The following is a 20,317-nucleotide window of genomic DNA, read 5'->3' on the forward strand; positions in this document are numbered from 1 at the left end:
TAAGGGTTCATGAACTAAAGTTCATGTTACCTTTATCTTCCTCCTGGAGGCTGCAGTTATTGGAATACTATTATTCCAGACCCTTTTGTCTCTTTATATATATCCAACAATTTTTATCTCTTAAGGCATTTGTATTTCATCTTATATAGAGACATCAATGTTTGAATATGTTTATTTACATATTAACCACTTTCTCAACTCTTCCTTTCTTATAATGTCTCAGATTTTCCATCTGTGAATCCCTTTTCTTCTGCTAGAAGTATATGTTTAAATTATCTTTTAATGAGGCATCCCCTAAGAGAACATAATTATTGTTTGCCTAAAAATGTCTTTTTTCTCTTACAATATTGAAATATATTTTTATTTAATAGAGTATTCTAGGTTTACAACTATTCTCAGCACCTTGAGGATGCCATTACATTGTTATTTAACTTCCAACTGGTAATGTTAAAATGATTTCTCCTTTATCTTTAATTTTATTTTATATCTTTGTGTTAGAAATTTTGTAGTATTATCATGACTTCATGCATGTGATTTTATATTTATTTTTCAAGCTTTATATAATTGGCGTTTTAAATTCTGTAGTTCAGAAACATTCTCAACTATCATTATGTCTGCAATTTTTCTCTCCTACTGATCAAACTACAACACCATGTCATTGGGCAACCTCCAGTCCAGAATCACTGACAAACATTCTATCTTTCAGGATCCTCCTAGCTCATTTGCAACTATATGTTGTTTTTGGTATATCTTTAAAAGCCTAACTTTAGCAATACCCTACAAAGTCAGATTAGCCAGTATCTTCTATCCTCTATGTTTGAGCAAATTCTTCATTCCTTACCTTCCCCAGGTGATGACTAATGACCCTAGTCTGCCCTTAGCAAGAACCATAGGTCAGTCAGTTCAGGCAGAATCTTCCCTTAACCTTCATGATTCCTTTAGTAATTTTCCATACCCTGACAAACCTTATAACTCTGCTTTGGGGATGTAAAATCCCACTTCTTATTTTATATTCAAAATTGAGACAAATTTTCCTATCCTACTGCAAAACACCCATTTTAGAAGATGTATGATAATGCTTAATAAAGTCCTGCCTTATCATTTCAATAAAGCATCAGAATAAATTTTCTTTAACAGTTATGGTGCTGTGATTCAGAGAGGATTATATGTGTCACTGAACCCATGAACTAATCCTCCAGGACCTCAAACATCCTGATTGATGAGGGATCCACTGGAGAGTCCAACTCCTGAGCCAATGTTCCAGAAGACACTTGTCTAAACTGGGGAGAATACATTTCAATTCTTAGACTCTAATAATACTTTAGGAGCTAGGTGAGAGTACATGCAAGCACTGTAAGAGATTGAGTTAGAAACCTGGGCAAATAGAGACTGGGCTTCAGTCCTAAGCTTATCTGTAAGAGACTAGTTTCAGAAAGGGACAGAAACTGGGGTATAGCCCCAAATCTCTGTTAATAAGTATATAGTTTCCATTAGTTAAAAACATGTGAGATTCTCAGTCAAATAAAAAATCTCCTTCTCAAATCCTTACTGACTTTATACTCTGCTAGCTTTGTCTGCTTCCCTTCTTTTTGTTATGATTTCACCAATAGTAATTTAGAACTCAGTAATCTTCTTGGGAAAGTAAAGATTCACCCACGTGAGCTCCTCTAAATCCTCTCCCTTCCCGCCAACTTTGTTCTTCCTTCCTTTTTTACCACTTTCAATCTTGTCTTCAGTTAAAAATATCACAGATGAGTCTATTAAAATTTTAGAATGGAAAGTATATTCACTTATGTCTATGTATGCTATGTATATGTGACATTTTCTTACCCCTGGATGGTTTTACCTGTCCATTTACAAATCTCTTGAAGGATTTCTATTCAAATTGGTTTAGAGAGATATAAGTACTTATATTAACTAAATATTACTAAAAACTACCAGAAATATAGAAATTGACACAAGTGATTCTCAAGTTTGCATCATCTGGGATAATCTTTGATAAATCAGGTTATTTTAATATTGTTAATAAAATAAGAACAAGCATATTTATCATTTTAGCATCAAATATAATGCATAGTCATAATTTTATTTTACCAGTGTTTTCTAGTAACATAAGCTAACATATATTTATTGGATGACTAAAACTTATAATTATAAATTCAAACTAAAGGAAAACGTACAAATAAAGTTGCAGCAAGAAATAATTGCTTGATATCTATTATTTCATGCATATTAGGTCCAGAAGTAAAACAACCATCCGTGTGTTTTATGTTTTAGTTTGGATTTTTTTGTTTATATTTTTGTCTTTTATAACATGCATATGCTATAAAATAGTTAATAGAGAAATAACACGATTGCTAACCTTGTTTGGTGTTGTCTACCTCAAAAATGTTTCCAATTTTTTTTTGGTAACTTACAATCTTAACGTTATGCTAAATGAAATTAAATAATACTAAATATGTGGATTATTTTGAAATAAGATAAATTACTGAAACATCCATTACTAAGTATCAAGTTACATATTTTTGCTTTCTTATTTTTTATGGCATAAAAGAAGCTAAATGTTTGAGTCTGTTAATAAACATGCTCTTTTTCCTACATTGAAATATTGTACTGTGAAGAAACATGCCCTCTAGAAATTATAAAATAGAGTTTTAATAAAATTTTCTGGTTTGCTACAGAATGCTGGTAGATGAGAAAATTTACAATTGTCTACCAATTGTTTTTGGTCTGAATGTTTATACCACCTACCCCCACCAAAATAGTGACAGTATGAGGAGGTAGGAATCTTAGGGGAGGTGATTAAATGTTAGGGCAGAAACATCATGAACAGGACCAGTGCCCTTTTAAAACAGGCTCAAATACCCCCTTTGCTCCTTTCACCATGAGAAGTCATAATTAGTAGGTGCCATCTGTGACCACTGAATAGGTTCCCAACAGACACAGACTCTTCTAATGCTTAATATCTGACAGAAATGTGATAAATAAGTTTTTGTTTATAAACTAACCAGTTATGGTATTTTGTCAAGCAACTGGGACTTCCTAAAAACACTCTGTAAAACAAATGTCGCCAATAGTTGAAATGTATAATAAATGTATTCAGTTGATGCTACTTTAAGTAATAGATGTGAAGGGAATAAACTCTATATGCAAAGTAGGCTAGGAAAGTACAATATGTTTTTGATACAAAGAAGTATACAAGATATGAAGGGTGCATTTTTATGAGGGGAAAAAAGAAAATTTTCCTAAATTACTGGCTGCTTCACAATGAAAAAGAAAAAAAAAATATATATATATATATATATATATATATGACTAAACTTGAATATATAGATAAAGCTGTAGAAGTTTTGCTGAAGAAGAATTTTAGGTGTGGTTAAGCTAGTCAGAGTGAATGTTTAAAGATTTTACAAATGATCCTCAATATCAAAAGTGCACTAGTTCAAAACTAGAATTTGGTGTTCTCTTGGTTAAGATGACAAAATTTACTTGTAATGTTTGGTTGTTTTTATTAAGAATTGTAAAGATTTTCTTTAACTTCTAAGATGCTGCCTAGGAAACCATAATTCTGTGTCTTATCAGAAGAGCTTCCTGTGTTTTTTATTAGTCTTTCTCGTGCTATTTAAGAGAACCTAAATATTGTTTTATAATGTCCTGTGATCCTATTTCAAACTTTTTGACATTTTTGATACCTTTCTCAAAATTAAATTTCAAATTAAGTGCTCTTGTTCTTGAAAGTACCTTAAGATTTCCTGAAAGCCCTTGGAAACCCTCAAGGCATTTGTTCTCTTAGCTTGTACAGAGTTGTTCAACTAATTCAGTTTATTAGGTCTGTCAAATTGCATGAAAAGGTGTTATGAAATAAGAAGGGTTGATTAGCCTTACTCTAAGTTATGCTTGTATGGCCAATATTATAAATTTAGGTATTCCAGAAGTTATATGAAGTTCCTAGAAAATTGCCAATATCCTTACTGCACAATATGTCCTGTATAATGTTATCAGTCAGTTATTATCAACAGTTATTATTTTTAAATATTGTGTGTCAGAAAAACAATCCTATTTCCTCATCAAATAAACTCTTATCGGATATTAACTATGGTCATTTTATGTCTTTCTCCATCACAAATTGTTATTGTTTTGCTCTCATGCTTCCCTGAAAGCTCTTATAATCAGGTACAGATGAGAATAGTTCATAATGTCATTACTTAAATAGACGTGAGATTGTATCACCAGACTAAGAATTTGCAGAGTGCCAGTGAAGAAGTTATCGGGTTCATAAAACTGTAAACCCAAGATCAAGGAGAACAAGAATTAATTACATGGGACTGAACGACTTGAGAAAGGATGATTGCAGGTTTTGTTTTGGAATGTTGTTTTTGTTTGTTTGTTTGTTTTCTGGATTTAAGCAGTCTCCCTTTTCTCTTAAGTTATATAACTCATTCATTCATCTTAATGCATTATATTTTTGTAAGCAAAACAGAAACAAGTATTTATTTTCCTCTATACCTAATCACTAATCCCTCCAATATTTAGGAACAATGAACATTCTTATTCCCACGACTTTACTCATTTGATGAATTCAAGAAGTATTTATTCTCCTTATAAGAGGACATAATTGGAAAAATTGACCACATACCAAATATATGACTGTGATGTTACATTTGAGAATGATGTACAAATTAGATTTGAACAGCCAGTTTTAAGGAACTAGTTAACTTTATGAAGGCAATGCTTACCGAGTATTTTTTGAAAACCAGCCTGGTACCTGATCTGAGTTTTCCAACCCTATAAATGAAAGGAAAATTACTTTCTGGCAGGCCCAGTAAACTAGGATATCTTGGAGACCTCAAGAAGAAACAAATCCACCCAAATCTAAAGGTACTAAAGGTGTAGTCTTGTGGTAAGCTCTGGTTTCTTTCAAGAGGCTTTAAAAAACCTAATTTGATATTCATTGTGAAAAGTTTCAGCAAAGTAAACCCTAAAAGGCCTAGGTGATCAATTACCTTCTTGCTGCATTATGTCAGTAATTAGACCCAATCGCATGGGGGACCAGACTGATACTATAAACAAGAATTAAATAGGAGAGACTGTAAAGAGAAATTTCATTCTGTTATGGAAAATTATAGTGCACCTTTGTAGATTCCATCTTATACATTTTTTTCCAGTTCTTACCAAATTATCAGTTCTAGTTTCTTCCAATATCTTCCATGATAAGTTTCCAGTTTTTCTCTCATACTTCTAATTTAGAATCACTAAAAACTAAAACCTGACTGTTCTCCAAGCCCTTCATGCTAGAACTGAATGAGCTGATGTGAAGTTCAGATAAATCACCACATGGAACATAGATGGTCAATGTTTATGCCTGCTACTGTGTGGGCCAGAGAGGTTATTAGAACACCAGATGCCAGATCCAGAAAGTGGCCAAATCATCACACTCACAGAGCCCAATGTCCGTGAATCTCAGCTGGTTTCCCTCTGTACTCATAAATGTTTCTAAATATTAATCTTTGTTTTTCTTTTATTTTCACATAAAATTCCCTCATTAAATATCTGAGCACCCTCTAATTAAATATCCTCTACCATAGAATTGCACGATTTACTCTTAATGAACAATAGGCAACTGAATGGCCATGCATACCTATTTTGTTCAGAGGACCTGTGAATGTCTCTTCTTTCCTCAGACAAGGGAGAGTGGGACTGAAAGAGACACTTTCCTTGTTCAAACTGTGGCCAGGCTTCCCTCAGATCTTTTCATTTCTGTCTCATCCTTGGGCATATATTCAAGAACACACTTTCAGTAAGAATCCTGTTAAGTCAGTGTAGCTCCTCTCTTACATCCTCATTATTTGGTCACCCTTAACATCCAAACAATTTCATTATCAACCACTTTCACTCAGGTCTGATCTCACATGCTTACCTTTGCCTCTGATAAAAATTAAGTTGGGTAGGTCTAGCAAAATCTACCCTTATCCTTATACTTCTTCTTATTATTAATTTTTCATCAAAACTCTCTCTCTCTCTCTCTCTCTCTCTCTCTCACACACACACACACACACACACACACACACCTCCTTTGCTATTAATTTCCAGGTTTTATTGTGCACTCAGAATTGAATTTAATTTTTCTCCTTTCTGTGAAATCCCATTTCAATAGGTTCTGTGATCAGGAAAGTCCTGTATAAACCCTGCCATACCATTTTAACACATGTAAGAATTTTTTTTCTTATAATACTATTTATGTAGTTTAAATTTTGGTAGCAATTTTGTGATGAGCAGCTTGTGGTTATAAATTTGGGAAAAGAAATATTTTCCGCCTACATTCAGTGCCAGAGTGTGAGACAGGCAATATTCTTAAAGGGTAAAATTTACATTTAGACTGTACGTATAGCCTTAGGTGTATTATTTCAGTGGTGGTGATCTTTCATTAGACCCCTCAACTTGGGTAAACCTGAGCTTGGTCTTTCACATTGTGAATTCTGAAATGCTTCTAAGCATTTTGAACTAAGACTGAATTATTCCATTTTGTTCAACTTCCCTAAGGAAAAGAAAATCAGTTTTATTGTATTCCATTTACTTTGATCAATCTCTGATTATTGCTTTCTTTAAGTTATACTTTCTGTTCTCATGAGGTTATGTTTCATGACATATCATGACACTTGGATACATTTAAGATAAAATGTTTTATTTACATTTTAGTTGTAGTGGTATGTCTGTCTAGAGAATATACTGTAATGCTATTGGACACAACATCCTTTATATAACCTTAACTTGGTGGAAAAATAAATTGTCTTATTTTTTGAGTCTTTGTGTCAGAGGTCATAGGATTGATCTACAGGATTGAAATATACAAATATGTAACTCTATAAAGGAATACCTCATGTAAAAATCATATATGTGACTTAACATTATGACCTGATATTATTAGTTCATTTTTCCATTTGCATCTCAAACTATTTTGTTTTTTGTCAGTATTTTCTGTTTTGCTATTCTTCATCAACTCAATCCAAATAAAGAAGGAAATAAAAAGATAGCAGAGAGTAGTAGTTAGTAGCCAGCTTCCACGGTCTTGGTTATCCTACTTATTAACTCTTAGATATTGGGAAATTATTTTTAGCTTCTATGCTTCAGTTCATTAATTGGTAAGAAAACATAATGATGATTTATAAATCATGGAGATATTAAGAGGAATGAATAAGCTAATATAGAAAAGTGGTTAGAATAATGCCTGACATGTGGTAAGTATTGCAAAAATATATAATAAGATTGTTACAAAGAAGAGTATTTAAATTTCCTAAGCATAATCTTTTAAAACTTAACGTATAAAAGGAAAGAAAAATATAAAATAATAACTTAAAGAATATTTTGGCTTATCTTTTTTTAGTTTGTAGATGGACATAATATCTTTATTTATTTTTATGTGGTGCTGAGTATGGAACCCAGTGCCTCACACTTGCAAGGCAAGTGCTCCACCACTGAGCTACAGCCCTAGTCCCTTTTAGTTTTTCTGTAGATTTTATTATTCATGGCTTTTCCTCCCAATAACAAACATAATCAAAAGTTAACTATTGGAAATTATCTTATATTTGTTTTTAAATAATTCCCTGGCCATAAAGAGGACACATGTTTTGGTATTGGAGGGAATAATGTTGGTTATTTCATTACTTAATTTCTTAATATGGAAATTACTTTTAGAACACCCCTGACAGATACTCAGTAAGCTTTATATTCACCATGATACCTCAAGGGATGGGAATAATACTGCTCTTGAGGCAGCACATGTTGTTTATAGATAACTATATATATATATATATATATATATATATATATATATATATATATATATATATAATTTTAATTATATATGGACACAATATCTTTATTTTGTTTATTTATTTTTCTGTGGTCTGAGGATTGAACCCAGTTACTCACATGTGAGGGGCAAGCGCTCTGCCACTGAGCCACAACCCCAGCCAATAACTATAATTTTTATGAGGTTATGTTTCATGACATATCAAAATAATTCTCCCTAGCACTTCTTTGCTTTGTATTTTGTTCTGTCCCCAGTATAGAGCATCTATTCCATCTTCCTGTCAAAATGGACACATATCACTTCTCTACAAATAAATGAATCAAGTATTTTAAAAGTACCTAGGAGAATTATTGGGGGGCAGACATGGAATCATTTAAAATGTTAGTTCCTTTTCTTCAGCTTTCTTCTTTTGTTTTTGAACACATCCTTCAATTTAGTCCTCCTTCTCTTTCTCTCTTCTTCGCTCAGATCCCTCTCTCTTCCTATCTACTTTCCTTATTCCCCTCACAGCCTTTAAAAGATATATCTCAAGTGTTTTCTTACTTACAATTTCTCTCAAGCCTTCCCTTTATGATGTGGTTTCACAGCTCTTTACCATTGGAACCATGTCTTTATTCATTTCAATTTTCCAATTACCATCCTAAAATGCAGTTCGACATACTGAAGACGTCATTAATCCCATTTCCTTCATTGCTGTAGCTACCTTATTGCTAATCCTATAAGCCTTCTCTGAACTTTAATGTACCAAATCAAGGTTGGCTCACAATAAGGTTGAGAGCCTTCAAAATCCTCATGAGCTTTCTACGTTAATTGCTCTTCATTAAAGAACATAATGATCAATGCTTATAATTGCACAATGAATATTGTCCTAAAGTCATTTTATGTTTATTTCTTTAAGTTATACTTTCTGTTCTCATTTTGACTTGTCAGTATATATTATTTTTCATCTTTAATGACCTTTTTCCCCAAAATTAACTAAGAAAACTAAAAACTCTGTTTTCCATTACTTTTCTAAATGATTGAGCAAGTTTTTCACATATCCTTTTAGCACGCATTCAGATATCAAATTATTGATAAGCATTATAATGTATTTATTAAAATCATTATGACTCCCCAAACTATGTTACTTGAACAACCAATTTTCCATGCCTTCAGTAAAGATGTGTCCAAAGGCTTTATCAAATACAAGACAAAATTTAGGTATATGGTGTTCATCTGATTTGCCAAACTGGAAATTACCCTCAACGAAACAATTTTAAATTCTGTGATAGTATAAGTCAATTCATTCTCATTCCTAGAAAAAAATATATTTCTATCTAAATGTTTATAAGTCATCTGTACAAAAGTCTTTTCTAGAATTTTGCCAAAGTATATTTTAAATATCTTTAACAGTAGAAGATGCAATCCTCCTTTCCACAGCTAAAAATTTGGAACAACACGTGCTAGTGTTTAGATATCTGATAGATCTACTATGCCCAATGAATTCTTAAAACTTACAGAAAATGCTTTATGTTCACATCTGATGAATATGTATTTTCTCAATACTTTGAAAATTAAATTCTTTGAATACAGGTGCTTGAAATTCATTTATTAAGTCAATTATCTCTTTTTTTATGCGGTATTATGTTTTAATCACTCTCCAGTATTTGTAATACCTGAACTACCCCTTCCAATGTGAAGGTAATTATACTGGATGGAAAAGATAGAAGCAAACTCATATTATGTAATATTATTTGTTTTTTCTAATCTGCCTTCTCTGAATTTATGAAACATGGAGTTGATCTCTTTTACTTCTTTACTTTTACTTACTCTATTCATATACTGTATTTGGCTTATATTTTTGACATAGAGGGGCAAGGACTGGGGATTAAACCTAGGAGTACTCAACTACTGAGCCACATTCCCATAATAATATTTAATAAATAAATATTATTAGCCAGCTACTGCTGCCATCACCTTTAGTTTCAGTAGCATATATTGAGGGACAACAGAAGGGTCTGGAAGCTCAACATCAAGGTGAGGTACAGACAATCTGCACGGGTACTAAAAGAATATAGGGTAGAAACTGAAATATCTCAGATCCACACTGCAGGAAAGGAAGACATGTAGAAAACATGAAAATACAAAGGAGGAAAGTGCCCCAAGCAAACCAAGATATTACAATAACAGAACCCATGGACAGCGAAGTTGATAAAATGTCATAGGAGTTCAGAAGGTTTATAATTTAAGTGATCTGTGAATTAAAGAATGACCTAAATGAGTAATACAGGCAAAAAATTGATCACTCCAACAAAGAGATAAGAAAGCAAATACAGGTAGCAAAAGATTACTTCAAGAAAGAGGTAGATGCTCTGAAAATAACCAGTTAGAAATCCTTGAAATGAAGGAAACAATAAATCAAATAAAGAACTCAAAAGAAAGCATAAGCAACAGACTACATCACTTGGAAAAAGAATGTCAGATAATGAAAATAAAATATACAATCTGGAAAATAAAGTTGATCACACAGTGAAGATAGTAAGAAACCATGAACAGAATGTCCAAGAATTATGGAAAAGCATTAAAAGACCAAATGGGGAAAGAGGAAGACACAAGTTTCAAACCAAAGGAATGCACAGTCTCTTCAATGAGATAATGATAGAAAACTTCCCAAGTTATGAAGAATGAATTGAAAGAACAAATACAAGAGGTTTAAAGGACACCAAATGTTCAAAATTATAACAGATCTACACCAAGTCACATTATAATAAAAATGCCTAGCATACAGAATAAGGATAGAATCTTAAAATCCATAAGAGGGAGGAATCAGATCACTTATAGGGGGAGAACAATTCATTTCTCAGCAGATTTTTCTACCCACATCCTCAAAGCCAGGAGATCATGGAACAATAGATACCAAGCTCTGAAAGAAAATGGATGCCAAACAAGAATCTTACATCCAACAAAATTAAGCTTTAGATTTGATGATGAAATAAAAACCTTCCATGATAAAGAAAAGTTAAAAGAATTTACAACCAGAAAGTCTGCACCACAGAACAACCTCCACAAAATATTCCACAAAGAGGAAATGAAAAACAATGAAGAAAATCAGCAAAGAGAGAGATATTACACTAAAGGAAAAACTAATTGATGCCACAAACTCGCCAATCAAAAGACATAGACTAGTAGATTGGATTAAAAAAAAAGGCCCAACAATGTGCTACCTCCAAGAGACTCACATCATAGGAAAAGACATTCACAGACTGAAGATGAAAGGATGGGAAAAATCATACCACTGACATGGACTGTGGAAGAAAGCAAGGGTTTCCATCCTCATATCAAATAGACTTCAAGCTAAAGTTAATCAAAAAGGATAAAGAAGGATACTACATATTGCTCAAAGGAATCATACACCAACAAGACTTAACAATTATAAATACATATGCCCCAAACAATGGAGCATGTACATTCATCAAACAAACTCTTCTCAAGTTCAAGAGTCAAATAAACCACAGCACAATAATTTTGAGTGACTTTAACACACCTCTTTCACCACTGGGTAGATCTTCCAAACAAAAGTTGAACAAAGAAACTACAGAACTCAATAATATAATCAATAACTTAGACTTAATTGACATATTTAGAATATTTCATCCTTCCATGAGTGAATACACTTCCTTCTCTAAAATAGACCATATATTAGGTAACAAAGCAACTCTTAGCAAAAATAAAAAAGTAGAGATACTACCCTGCATTCTATCAAATTACAATGGAATGAAATTAGAAATCAATGATAAAATAAGAAATAAAAGCCACTCCAACACCTGGAGACTAAATAATATACTACTGAATGAACAATTGGTTGCAGAAGACATCAAGGAGGAGATTAAGGGCTGGGGATGTGGCTCAGGCGGTAGCGCGCTTGCCTGGCATGCGTGCGGCCCGGGTTCGATCCTCAGCACCACATACAGACAAAGATGTTGTGTCCACCAAATACTAAAAAATAAATATTAAAAAAATTCTCTCTCTCTCAAAAAAAAATGAGGAGATTAAAAAAAAATTAGAGGTGAATGAGAACACAGATACAACATTGAAAAGACCAGGGCATTTCTAAGAGGAAAGTTCATTTCATAGAGTTCATTCCTTAAAAGAACAAAAAGTTAGTAAATAAATGATGTAACATTACATCTGAAAGCCCTAGAAAAAGAAGAACAAGTCTACATCAAAAGCAGTATGAGACAGGAAATAATTAAAATTAGAGCTGAAATCAATAAAATTGAAACAAAAGAAACAATTGAAACAGTTGAGAAAACAAAAATTCTTTGAATAAATAAATAAAATTGACAGACCCTTGGCCATGCTAACAAAGAGAAGGAGAAAGAAACCTGAAATTACTAACATACATGATAAAAAAGGAAATACCAAAATAGATACTACAGAAATACAGAAAATAGTTAGAAATGATTTTGAAAACTTGTACTCCAATAAAATAGAAAATATTGAAGACATTGACAAATTTCTAGAGTCATATTATTTGTCCCAAATTGAATTAGGATAATATACACAATTTAAACAGATCAATTTTAGGCGATGAAATAGAAGACACCATCAGAAGCCTATCACCAAGAAAAGCCCAGGACTGGATGGATACACAGCCGAGTTCTACAAGACCTTTAAAGAACTAATACCAGTACTCTTCAATTTATTTCAGGAAATAGAAAATGAGGCAGCACTTTCAAACTCATTCTATGAGGCCAATATCACCCTGGTTCCAAAACCAAGCAGAGACACATCAAAAAAAGAAAAACTTCAGACCAATATTGCTAATGAACAAAAATGCAAAAATTCTCAAAAAAATCTGGCAAATTGAATACAAAACATATCAAAAAGAGAGTACACCATGATCAAGTGGGTTTCATTTCAGGGATGCAAGGTTGGTTCAACATACAGAAATCAATAAATGTAATTCATCACATCAATAGGCTTAAAGGTAAGAACCATATGATCATCTCAATAGATGCAGAAAAAGCATTCAACAAAATACAGCACCCTTTCATGTTCAAAACACTAGAAAAACTAGGGATAACAGGAACATATCTCAACATCATGAAAGGTACTGATGCTAAGCCTCAGGCCAACATCATTCTAAATGGAGAAAAAATTGAAAGCATTGACTCTAAAAACTGGAACAAGACAGAAATGCCCTCTTTCACCACTTCTATTTAACAAAGTTCTTGAAACACTGGCCAGAGGAATTAGACAGATGAAAGAAATTAAATGTATAGGGATAGGTAAAAAAGAAATCAAATTAGCACTATTTGCCAATCATATGATTCTATACCTAGAAGACCCAAAAACTTCCACCAAAAAACTTCTAGAACTAGTAAATGAATTCAGCAAAGTAACAGAATACAAAATGAACACTCATAATTCAAAGGCATTCCTGTATATCAGTGACATATCCTCTGAAAGGGAAATGAGTAAAACTACCCCATTTACAATAGCATTTTAAAAAATAATAAAATACTTAGGAATCAACTTAACAAAAGAGGTGAAAGACCTCTACAACAAAAACTACTTACGCTAAAGAAAGAAATTAAAGAAGATCTTAGAAGATGAAAGATCTACCTTGCTCTTGGATAGGCAGAATTAATATTGTCAAAATGATCATACTACCAAAAGCACTATACAGCTTTAATGCAATTCCAATCCAAATCCTAATGACATTCCTCATAGAAATAGAAAAAGCAGTCATGAAATCCATCTGGAAAAATAAGAGACCCAGAATATCTAAAGCAATCCTTAGCAAGAGGAGTGAAGCAGGTGGCATCATTATACCAGACCTTAAACTATATTACAAAGCAATAGTAACAAAAACAGCATGGTATTGGCACCAAAATATACTTGTTGACCAATGGTACATAATAGAGGACATAGAGACTAACCCACATAATTACAGTTTTCTCATATTTGACAAAGGTGTCCAAAACATACATTGGAGAAAAGATAGCCTCTTCAATAAATGATGCTGGGAAAACTGGAAATCCATATGCAACAAAATGAAGTTAAACCCATATTTCTCACCATGCACAAAACTCATCTTAAAGTGGATCAAAGACCTAGGAATTAAACCAGAGACACTGCTTCTATTAGAAGAAAAAGTAGGCCCAAATCTCCATCACGTCAGATTAGGCCCTAACTTCCTTAATAAGACTGTTATATTGAAGGAGACCCTCATCATCATACAAAATACATGTATGAGGATGTGAATTTGGTGTCAACATACCTTATATACAAACAGAGATATGATAAATTGTGGTATAAAGGTATATTAAGAATTATAATGCAAAAAAATAAGAGAGATTATGTATAATGGTATAATTTGGCATGAACATACTTTATATACAGAGTTACGAAAAATTGTGCTGTGAAGGGATGATTATGATTGTAATGTATTACACTATTGTCATGCATGTAAGAAAATAAATAAATAAATTTTATATATATATATATATATATATATATAGTTATTAATTTAAGTGATTAAGTGATATGGGTTGACATATTTCCAGTTGATGTATTTCAGTCAATTTACTGTTTTTAATTAGTTATTGTTTTAATTATTTATCAAATTCCTATAGGAACATATTATTCAAATAATATATTCTTAATGTGAATGAAAACAATAGATAATAAAGTAATTTTGTGCTTAATATTTTAAAAAAAAGACTCTTATATTGCAATAATTAAAATCAAGAATCAATAAATGGGATGGACTCAAACTAAAAAGTTTCTTCTCAGCAAAAGAAATAATCAGTGAAGTGAATAGAGAGCCTAAATTTGGGAGCAAATTTTTACCACTTGCATATGAGGTAGAGCACTAATCTCTAGGATATATAAAGAACTCAAAAATCTTAATATCTTAACACCAAAATAAATAAACAAATAAATAACTCAATCAATAAATGAGCCAAGGAACTGAGCAAACACTCCTCAAAAGAAGATATACAATCAGTCAACAAATACATAAAAAAATGTTCAACACCTTTAGCAATTAGAGAAATGCAAATCAAAACTACTCTAAGATTTCATCTCACTTCAGTCAGAATGGCAGCTATTAAGAATACAAACAACACAAATATTGGTGAAGATGTGGGGGAGTAGGTACACTCATACATTGCTGGTGGGACTGCAAGTTGGTGCAATCAAGCTGGAAAGCATTATGAGATTCCTTGGAAAACTGGGAATGGAACCACCATTTGACCCAGCTATCCCACTCCTTAATTTATACCCAAAGGACACAGTCATGTCAATGTTTACTGCAGCACAATTCACAATAGCTAAATTGTAGAACTAATCTAGATTCCCTTCAGTATATGAATGAATAAAGAAAATGTTCTATATATACACAATGGAATATTATTCATGGCATTTTCAGGTAAATGGATGGAGCTGGAGAATATAATGCTAATTGAAATTAGCCAAACCCCCCAAAACAAATAATTTCTCTGATTCATAATATGCTTTGGGGCGGCATGGGAGGATTAAATGAACCCTAGATAGGGCAAAGAGTTTGAAAAGGGGCGGGGGGAGAGGAGGGAGAATAGGGGTAGGAAAGATGGTGGAATGAGATAGTCATCACTATCCTAAGTACATATATGAACACGCGAAAGATGTGACTCTACTTTGTGTACAACCAGACATATGAAAAATAGTGCTCTATATGTATAATATGAATTGTAGTGCATTCTGTTGTCATAAATAACAAATTAAAATTTAAAAAAAAACAGTTCTTTGGTGGCACATTGAGGTAGGAATGCCAGTAGGCACCTCTGAGCTCAGAGATCTAGCAACCAGATGGAAGTCCAAAATATTGGTTTCTATAATAGGGAGATCATTAACTAAAGGAATAGATGGTGAGAGCACTGGATGCATGGTGGCCTAGTAGGGGACAAGAAGCTCCCCTCCAACATGCCAAAAAAACCCCTCTCCCATCAAGTTTAAGATAAACAGTGCCACTATGCAACAAACTTGAAATCTGGACAGAAAATAAGCACTCCTAAACACAAAGTCTCAGATTGACCACAATACAGTGATATTGACTAATTTCAACACACCTCTATCATCAATAGGTAGGTCATTCTGAAATAAATTTAATAAAGAAACTTTAGACCTAAAATATACTATAAACCAAAGGATAGGATATTTCATTAAACAGTGAAATTCACTTTCTTCTCAGCTGATCAAGGAACTTTCTCCAAAATTGACCATATTTTAGGTCACAGTTCAAGTCATTATAAATGCAAAAAACATCCATATAATTCCTTGCATCTTATCAGAATATAGTGGAGTGAAACAGACATCAGTACAAAGAAAACTATAGAAATTACATAAATACATGGAGATTGAACAATATATTTTTAAGTGAATGAGAAATGGATTATAAAGAAATAAATTTAAAAATTTAGATAAAGCAGACAAGTTTAAAAATTCTTAGAATTAAACAAGAATATAAATACAACATCAAAGAACCTCTAGAAAAATATTAAGGCAGTTCTGAGAAGAAAATTTATATCTATGAGTCCCTGTATAAACAAAAACAGAAATATACTTGATGTACAAACTAATAATATATATTAAGGTCCTAGATAACCAAGAATAAATTCCAAAATCAATATTAGAGTCTGATCAATAAAATATGGTATTTTTAAAACAATACAAAGAATCAATACAAAAGATAAACAAGATTGAAAAATCTTTAACAAAACTAAGTAGAAAAAAAAAGATAAAACTCCAAAACTGACAAAATCAGAGATAAAAAAAGAGATGTTACCACAGATATCACTGAATTCCCAAGGATCATTAGGAACTATTTTAAAACTTAAAAGTTTAAAATGAATTGGGAATCTAGATGTGGATACATTTCTAGAAACATACATCCTACTACAACTGAACCTAGAGAATATAGGAAATATAAATAGACCAAAAATAAGCAACAGGATTGAAGCAGTTATGAAATGTCTTCCAAGAAAGAAAATCTCAGTACCTGATGGATCTCAGCCAAATTCTAGCAGACTGTTTAAGAAAAAAAATGCTAAAATTCCTCCAATTATTCCATGAAATAGAAGACGGGGCAGGGATAGGGCACTTCCACATTTATTCAATGAAGTCAGTATCACCTTGATACCAAAAGCAGATTAAGAAAACTGTAAACCAATATCCCAGATGAACATAAGAATAATAGAAAAATCCTTAATAAAATACTAGCAATCCATATTCAAAAACACATTAAGAAGATTATACAACATGATGAAGTTTGTTACATTCCAGGCATGCAAGGATGGTTGAACATAGTTAAATCACTAAATATAATTAATCCCATAAATACTCTTGAGCACAAAAATCACATGATCATTTCAATAGACGCAGAAAATGCTTTTGACAAAATTTAGCACCCAAACATAGTAAAACACTGAAAAAAAAAAAAAACTAGGGAGAAAAAGGACTTACTTCAATATCGTATGGGCTATGTAAGACAAACTAAAAGCCAACTTTATGTTGAGTGGGGAAAACATGAAAGCATGAACTCCAAAATCAAGAAGAAGACAAGGATGCCCTCTCTTCCCATTTCTATTTGATAAAGTGTTTGAAACTTTAGTCAGAGCAATTAGCAAAAGAAGTAAGCAAAAGGTCTACCACGCGGCCTGCGCAATGGTTTCATTAATGAGGTTCTTGGCATAAAGTTAGTTAGAAGAGATCGAAATAAAACACACAGACTCAGTTACCTTATTTCTATTGCCAGGTCCAAGACGGCTCCCCCCTCTGGCTCCAACCTCTAACCGCCCAGCAGGGCAGCAAGGATTACTCAGGGCTAGCAGGAGAGAGAGAGAGTGAACACGCCAGGGAGTAGCCTTTTATTGGGGAACAAGAAATTCAGGGGATAATTCCATCCAATGAAGGTTGAGGGGGGACTGCACTCCAAGGTCAGGGTCAGTGATTGGGCCCCCGGGGTCAGTGGTCAGTCACACCCCCACACGGACGGGTTCTCTCATCAGGAAAGGGCCGGGAAAATTCCGACACAGCCAGAAGCCTCAGACCCTTAATGGGAGTCGCCCAGTCACGTGTCAGGATGGCTTCCCACAGTGTTTGAAACTTTAGTCAGAGCAATTAGCAAAAGAAGTAAGCAAAAGGGATGCAAATAGGAAAGGAAGACATCAAACCCGTTTTAGATAATAAATCCTGTACTTAGAAGTTCAAAAAAAAAAAAAAGGTCACCAGAAGATGTCTAGAACTGATGAATTAAGCTGTATAGAAGAATAAAAAAATCATCACAAAAAAGCCAATAGCTTGTCTAAGCATCAATAATGAATGCTAAAAAAGAAATCAGGAAAGAAGACCATTCACAATAGTCTTGAAAATATATCTACTGCTTTAGTCAGCTTTTTGCTGCTATGACCAAAGGATCTGACAAAAAACAATCTTAGAGGAGGTGGTTTGGCATGTATTATGTCAGAGGTCTCAGTCCATAGACAGCTGATTCCATTGCTTTGTGCCCAAATTGAGGCAACAACATCATGGCAGAGGGTGTGGTTGAGAAAAATAGCTCAAGACACGACAATCAGGAAGCAGCACAGGAAGACTTCTCCACTCAGCAGGGACAAAATATATTCCCAAAAGACATGCTCCCAGGGACTCACCTTCTCTAGCCACACCCTACTGGCCTTCATTTATCACCCAGTTAATTCCTATCAGGTGATTATTTCATTGATTGGATTAAGGTTTCTTGTAATCTGGTCATTTCACCTCTACATTCTCTTGTATTGTCTCATATATGAGCTTTTGGGTGACATCTCATATCTAAACCATAACACCATTTATTGATTAGGAATAAATCTAATCAAAGGGGAAGAAGACCTCTACAATGAAAATTATATAACACTAAAAAAAGAAATTGAACTACTAGAAGATGAAAATATTACCCAGATTTGTCTAGAGATAGAGTAAATATTATTAAAACATCCACATTAGCAAAAGTGATCTACATATTCAGTGCAATCCACATCAAAATACCAATGACATTCTTTACAGTACAGAACTAGAAAAAACAATCCTAAGATTCCCATGAAGAACAAAAGATTCAGAATAAGCAAAGCTATTGTGAGCAAAAAGAGTAAAATTTGGAGGCAGCACAATACTTGACTTCAATTACACTAAAGAGCTATAGTAACAAAACAGCAGTACTGGCATAAAAACAGATGTGTATACCAATGAAATAGAATAGAAGACACAAGACAAATCCACACAACATCAGTTATCTGATTCTTAACAAAGATGCCAAAAACATGCACTGGAAAAAAGATAGCCTTTTAAACAAATAGTGATATGAAAACTAAATAACTGTATGTGGAAGAATAAACCTGCCTTACCCCACACAAAAGTCACCTTGAAGTGGACTAAAGACATAGGAATTACAACAGAAATTTTACATCATTTAAAAGTAAACACATGGTCAACACTGTTACATATAGCCACAGGTGACAACTTCCTCACTAAGAATTCTAAAGACAAAAAAGAAAACAAAGATTTAATAAATGACATGGCATCTGCATAGCAAAAGAAACAATGAAAAATATAAAGAAAGAGTCCATGGAGTGGAAGAAAATCTTTTTCCAATTACTCTTCTGAAAGAAGATTAATATCCATAATATACAAAGAACTCAAAAAACTTAACACACACGTGCATGCACACACACACACACAATAAATCAATCAATAAATGAACAAAAGAACTAAACAGATATTTCTAAAAATAAGAAATTTAAATAGACAACAAATTCATGAAAAGTGTTCAGCATCTTAGAAATTAGGGAAATCCAAAACTATGTTGAGATTTTTATCTCATTCTAGTTAGAATGGCAATCATCAAGAACACAAATAACAGTAATTGCTGGCAAGAATGTGGGGAAATTTAACATTCATACACTGTTGGTGAGATTGTAAATTAGTTCAACTGTGGTATACCACCTGTGAAGCTACTTGAGTGGTCTTTTACTTGGTACTGAGCCATGGGGTACTTAGGTCTCCAATTGGGAGCGATTCTGGCATTCCCATGTGTAGACTACCCCCAGCATGAGGTCTCTGTCCTAGCTCTACTAGTGAGATAGTTCTCAGTGCTCCGGAGTTGGGCGTAACCTACTGGGAAGTAACAGCCCACCCGCTACCTTATTTGGCAAAAGATCATTCCCATGGAAAACTTTGAAGTTCCCTTGTATAAATAAACCAAATGTGGGTGCTTTCTCTCTTTCCATTGTGGAAGCATGACCTGGAAGGTCAAAGAACCATCCCACCCACACTTTCTGAAATTGCTGTGTAGTGTGGTTTGAGGCCACCTTTTTTTCTTAGCTTTATGTCACAGAGTACTCCACACAAAGGAACACAGTTTCCACCACCTGTGTGGGACATGGGCAGGATACAATCACTATAGAAACAAATTTGGAGGTTCTCAAAAGACTAGAAATGCTTTTTATA

The sequence above is a fragment of the Marmota monax genome, unplaced genomic scaffold, assembly GCF_021218885.2.
Source record: "Marmota monax isolate L192 unplaced genomic scaffold, Marmota_monax_Labrador192_F-V1.1 WCK01_AAM20220418_F8-fsc00006, whole genome shotgun sequence".
NCBI classification, from domain to species: domain Eukaryota; kingdom Metazoa; phylum Chordata; class Mammalia; order Rodentia; family Sciuridae; genus Marmota; species Marmota monax.